General features: G+C 34.4%; 1 pseudogene across 1 annotated transcript; it reads right to left on the bottom strand.

Annotated features, from left to right (window-relative positions):
- Positions 1-225: 225 nt before the first annotated feature.
- LOC308498546 (transmembrane protein 87A-like) lies at positions 226-2874 on the bottom strand (annotated as a pseudogene). Its single transcript has 2 exons — positions 2848-2874; positions 226-1875 (listed from the first exon to the last, which is right to left on the bottom strand). The product of its transcript is annotated as a transmembrane protein 87A-like (transcript).
- Positions 2875-6769: the final 3895 nt, after the last annotated feature.

The following is a 6769-nucleotide window of genomic DNA, read 5'->3' as shown; positions in this document are numbered from 1 at the left end:
CATCAATGTTGCAAATAAGAAACTTGTAGATTTTTCTCATCCTATGAACTTGTTTTCAGTAAAATGTTCTCCCTTCCTTGTTCTGACAGCGCTCTCTAGCATGAAGATCAAGGAACAGATCAAGAAGTCATTGCCTCTTTTCATCTAAACTATGGAGTAAGGTAGAAGACTGAAACAGAAGTTGATCTCTTCCAAGATACTAGCCATCTTCAACTGCACATCTTCTCAGCTCCTCTCCATTTTGTACCTTTTGAAGCGCGTGATTATTCGTTCCTCATCTGAATCCAGAAGTGCTGGAATTGCTACATCTGTCCCAGGAGAAGGAACATTATCTTCTACCTATTTCCAATCATCTTCCTGCACTGCTTTATTATTTTACTATTTCCATTCGGCTCTTATTTGGTACTTACCATTTTCATTCCTTCAAATCTTTCAGCATAGGTTTGTTTTGTCCATCCTCTCCTCCTCGTCCTCAGATAATGGTGAAAAGGCAAATCTCTGGTTGTTTGCAAATGGTCACCAGAGAACCATGATGACAAAAAGGATCATGGAAAACAGCAACCCCCAGATGGCATCGTCCACCCACTACTCCCACTGATCGGAATGACAAGTCACTATCCTAAAATTCATGGTTGTCCAGGTGATACACACTTTTGATCCTGCCACTGCCAAGATAGGCGTGTTGGTGAAATGTTGGTACAAAGAGAGTTTTACAATGTTTCTCTGAAGTTTTAGTAACTTCTTTGTTTGAGTCAAGCTAATAAATATCCACCAGCACAGGTCAGTGTTTCGGAAAGCCAAGGGGAGAAAGGCCGTGGAAGCAAGATAAGACTGGACCCCAGTAATCCAGAGGACCCCGTCCATGCCAGAGAACAAAAGATAAAGGGCTTCTGCTACCACAACCTCGTGAAGAGGGACTCCAAGGTGAGGCGTGACTATGCCGTATCCCAGACTGACTATGAGGACCAGGGTTAGAGCCAGTGAGCATTAAACTGCTAAAAGCAGCTCTACAGGAACAAGGCACCTTGGACAGAGTCTCCTTTGTATCAGATGTTCTGAAATAAGGCATAGAAGACTGCTTTCTCAAGTATTCCCAGGAAGATGATGGCACCAATCCAAAAGGGAATTCTCAGGAGATCTCTAGTAGCAGGCAGACCATGCCAGCCACAGAACACCAAACAGGACATATACTATACACATCACAACAAAAAAAAAAATCATCAATGGATATTCTTCAGTTGTGAGGTATTCATCAAGACCCTTCTCCAACAGTCATAGTAAAACAATTACTTAGTTAATTTTCTTTTGATGATTCCAATTTTCTTTTGATGATTTCCTTTGAGGATGAATGCCAATATGTACAAGAAGAATGTATGGTGCATCTTGCCAAGTTTTCAATGGATCATGGATTGTATTTGTTTCTCCAGTAAAGGTAAGTTTTGTTCCATTCTCCTTAGCCTCCTACTTTTCTCCTAAAAGAGGCCATCAGTGCACAAAATCCCCAGAAGAGGTGTGTCTTAAAGAGTTCACTGCAGTTCTAGAGCAATTTTGTTGACATTTAATATTTCCCAGACAAGACTTTTTTTTTTCTTTAAGATTTTCTAAATACATATGTCTCCACTTCTGCCTTGACTTTGTAGATTTCATTGTAACAATCAGCACTTTTCAGATACCAGGTTATATTCAAAAGTACATCACAAGGTTCTTCATCAACGACGGTATTGGAATGCGCCACTTGGATTGGTCGGCAGCAGTGACAGGTGCTGGTCCTACACCTAAAGGCAACAATGGAGATGGCTGAGCCCTCAGAAGCAGAGGAATGACAGGCAGCACCTGAAGCCACACAGCCGCTGCCATCTTCACAGCTTTGGAGTGCTTACCAAAAGCATTTCATCTTCTGGTTCATCCTGCCCTCTTCGGAAGTTCTAAATTGTATTAGTTATTTACATTGTGCTTTTCCTTCATTTGAAATTTGGATCTAGTTGGGCTATGAAAAAGGAACTTAGCATGTATTTGCTTTTCAGCAAAATAAATGTATGTTTGCATCAGATGGAAATTGAGTGTATGCATTTTTTAATCCTAGGGTTATGAAGCCTCAGATATTTGACTTAAAACATTGTACGCATATCTATATGTTCACGGGGTTCTCAAAGAGACTGTGACAAGAAAGAGATCCAAAATCACACTTTGGTGATGTATTTTACATTGGTTTCTTACTACTTAATAAAATAAATTTTAACAAAGTGTCATGTCACTCAGTTATTGAAAAATATCTGTATTTGCATACAAATGTATAAAATACCACCATCTCTGTAAATACCTATTTATCTTCTTTATTGGTGAAAGATGAGGTAAAAATGGAATCACCATTGTAACATGTATAAAGAAGATATATACATCTATTAGAAATATAGTGATGAATTTATAAATTTGAATAAACTATATATCATGGGTTAACATGTTAATGATGAAGTCTCAACTTAAAAGGATGGGAGTTTTGTGGATTTTTCATTATGAACATATTTTTAAAAACTAGAGGAAATAGTCTTCCAGTATTCAAAAACTACTGCTTAATTAAATATAGTTGTCATGCACACCATTGACAAACAGCTGAAGTCTGGTATACATCTTTTTCCTTTCCCTTATATCCTACTCAATATAAATAAAAACACCAACCAACATTCATGTTAGAACTGCACTCAGGAAGCTAATTGTTAAGCATTCAACAGCCTAACACTGCCTGTATATATGACAGTTGAGTTCAGTGGGCCTGGACACTGGTGCAGAAAGAAAGATGACCAGTTCCACATCGATGTAGTTCAGTCTACGTTGCTGTTATAGGCTGACCTTCCAGTCACAGCTGTTGGCTAACATATTGACCTTAATCGCATAAGGAGATATTAACCAAACTTTTCATCATTACTAGAAAAAATAATACAGAATCTGTATCTCATTGATATGAATAACTTATTATTCCAAAATCACTGCTCTAAAATTAAATTGTTTTTTATGCCTCTGTGCATATGCAATTGTAACTGTTCTTTACATGATTGATATATTTATACGAAATATTTGTTTATGTTATTTAGATATGATTCACGTATTTAAAGGGCCATCTCTTCTGCAGTTCTATTGACCGTTATTGTGTTATAAATTTTCACTTATGTGATTACTGAGTGTCTTCTTTACTGAACTATCTTGACTGTGTTCACTGCTGACACATAAACACAAATTAAATATTGTTCCTACCCATACCCCTTGCCCCAACCCCGGATCATCTTTAGATTCTCTAGCTAGTTATAGATTATGAGAGTTGGAAAAATCATAAAAGAAAGCCCAAATTACAAAGACACACACACACACACACACACACACTGAATAGCTATTTGTAATCATAATAATTACTTAAAAATGCGTAATTGTCTAAAGGAATGATTTACAATTTACTCAGTATATTAAAATCATATTTAACTTTCAACAGGTGTAATACAATCTTTGAAATGTAGAAATCTGTGATGAATATATTTCAATTAAGTATCATTTGGAGTGGTGCCCGTCAGGGATGGCAGTGGCAGGCTAGAGTTCGCTGGTGCAGAGCCATGAGTGTCTAGCTATATTTTGTCAAACTTCAGATGTTCTCAGTGCCAGTGGCGGCAGCAGTGGACATTCACTGGAAAATGGCCAAGTCCTGCGCAATCTGCATTTTGGCTCCTGTTATAGCCTTGTATTCCAGTCTTGTTGTTGATTGTCTGTTTTCCCTATGCCATTCTCTTTTCTGTTTAGCTTAATTAGAGTCAGAGTTTGTTATTTGTTTGTTTTTGATCAATTGATAGTCACATTTTAATTTTTAAAGAACTGATATTCCTGCACCAGATGGGAGTTTTCTCTTCTCTGGGCCACTATTATTCTGTCTTTCAAGATTCCTATTCATTCTCATTTCTGTGATGTAAAAATTAGTTTTTTAAATCAACCATTGGGTCTTGATTTGGATGTAAAGATAAGTTTGGATTCTATCTCTGTAAAATACTTTCACAATATTTGGTTATCCAAAGAAGAGGGTAATTTTTTTGCTTTTGTTTTTAAGCTGTACCAAAAGTACATTGTGCATTCTAAAAGACGGAGTGGTCAGAATCTACTTGTTGACCACTACTAGGCATAAATGGGGTTAGTTATACAGTAAAGAGTCTTTCTATCCATTAGACATCTTGCATTTTTTATTTATAATATCTCTTAACCATTTTATTTTCTCCTTTCTAAATATGAATGGCATTGGAAACTAAGCCAACTAATACACAAACATACACAAACACACACACACACACTCATGTGTTCACCATTATGTGTGTGTGTATCTGAGCATACTCTCTAACTCAAAACAAGGGTTAATGGTAATCCTACTCTGAGGTAGAGGTGATGAACACTATTTTGAGTAATAAGTGTAGAATTTAGTTTTTGGAAGTTGTTGATAGTGGAGAAGCACACACTTTGGAGGTAATAAAGAGAATGAGGATGAAAGTGTAGTAAGAGTTTAAATTACTCTAGCTTTGGTGTCACCCTAGGTTTCCAAAATAAAGTAGGCTCCCCAAACCAAAACCATATTCAAATGTGTCATGTGAAAAACAAAAAGAAATAAAACAAGGTGTCACTGGTGGTGGATTTCAGTAAGAGAGAAGGCTAGATGAAATTCTAGAGCTGGCTAATGCCCAGCTGTTTTTTATTTCATTGACAATAAGCCTGAGTATAGTTGACAAAGAGACAGTGTTTGTCCCAGATGGTTAAAGGTGGTAAAAAGGAATGGACAATAGATTTCACAAGATGCAGATATGCAGAAGAATTTAAACAAAAATATTTTAATTTCAGGACCATGGTTATTTAAAATAAAAATTTTTAAGAAAATGAAAATGTCAGAAATTTTACGCATTATGATGTTTATTATTTAAGAGATTGCATGACTTTTCTACCTATGTCTTTAAGATAATCATGTCTGATACCTACAGTTTTATTTTGTGAGTACTAATATAACCAAATTTTAATGTTTGATTTATAACCTCTAAAAGCCATGTAGGGATAATCTTTTTAAAGATTGCCCTTTGAATTTTCAAAGGTCTCAAATTTTCAATATTGTTTCAGGACTTTCTCCACATTTGTCATCTAAATCTTACCTGCACATCTATTCAGAATTTCCCTGCACAAATATTTGTCATTTATACATACGTATTCATGATTACAATTTGATTAATGATCTTCTCTTTCTTACTGTTACAGTTGAATGGACAAGACAGGATGTTGACAAAAGTCATGAAGTTGGAATGACACATGCTAATTACATTTGTTTAAGGCCAATGGAACATTTTAAGTCATAGAACTTTCTGATATTGTGAACCTCTGATATTGAAGAATTTTAATTCTTCAAATTGTTTCAACTGTAATGATGATAGTGAAATAATGATAATTACTGAAGTTGTTTTTGTTGATTCATATTCTAACGTTAATCTATTTATGTCCAACGTCTTAGAAACAATGTGGTCTGAGCATTTATTAGCAAGTAACCAAAATCATTATCTGAAAAACCAAATAATGTGTAACTACACATTATTTATCTATTTTTTCCACTGGTAGATTTAAATTTGTTAAGAAACCATATTCAGTTTTGATAGTTTTTTACAATAACCCTGATTATAATATAGTCTTATAAAACTTTATATTTAAATAAAGTTTTCAATCGTTTATTAGCTATTCTCCAGAGAAACCATATGAGGTCAGTATAATTATAAAATGGTAAGCCTACTGTTATTAGAAATTTTCTCCATCAAAGTAGGATTGCTATTTTAATATTCATTTTGATAGTAATAGTAGAGGCTGTGTTCAATTTTATATCCTCAGGCATATTGTATTTAATATATCTTTACCTGACACTTTTAAATTTAATTTCCTTAATAATGCAAATGGAAAACAATAAAGACTGAGAGACAAATACATGACCTTGAAGATTAAGTATCAGTCCATAAAGAACTAGGAAAGACAAGTTGTGAAAATATGGTCAATCTTGAATAATTTTCTTTGAAATTATTCACATGTAGTTAAATCATTTAATTCATCTGATGTTGCCACAAAATATATGGAAACTAATTATTTTAAAAATCTGTATTACATTAAGCTGCATGAATAATTAATAATGTTATGAAAGACACTGCAAACCTTTTTATTGCATGATAAATTTTCAAATGTATCCTTCCCCTTGCCATTCTTATATAATTGTGTAACTTGGGCAGGGGCTAGTTGGTTTGGCCTACCAGTTCTGCTTTTTCAAGTGTCACCTACTCTGAAAAAATATGTATGAGGTATATGTGATAAATATTTTTTTCAGTATGATGAGGAACATCCATATTTATACACACATATATTCACCCTAGATATCAAAAGTATATCCATTGTCACTTTACCCAAAGTCTAATGTAATTTATGATCTGTAGGTAGATGAGCACGTATATCATATGCCATCTGTACAATGTCTTTACTGCTGCTCAGCTAACTCAAGTGAATAAATCTGTGTCTGTCTGTTTCTATCTGTATAACTTTTCCTCATCCAAAAGCATCTATTTTCTTATCCAAAATTGTCAATGTTCTCAGCAGAGAACTGCATAAATATACTCTCTTTTCAGAAATAATACAATTATCTTTCTAATTTTCTAAGATTTATAATTTTTTCAGTTAAGCAATTCATGATCTTTCTTGTAATTTGGAGTCACTAGCTATTGTCTTACTAGTT

Source organism: Rhinolophus hipposideros (genome assembly GCF_964194185.1).
Source record: "Rhinolophus hipposideros genome assembly, chromosome: 6".
Taxonomy (NCBI): Eukaryota; Metazoa; Chordata; class Mammalia; order Chiroptera; family Rhinolophidae; genus Rhinolophus; species Rhinolophus hipposideros.
This window is presented reverse-complemented; position numbering and strand designations above follow the sequence as displayed.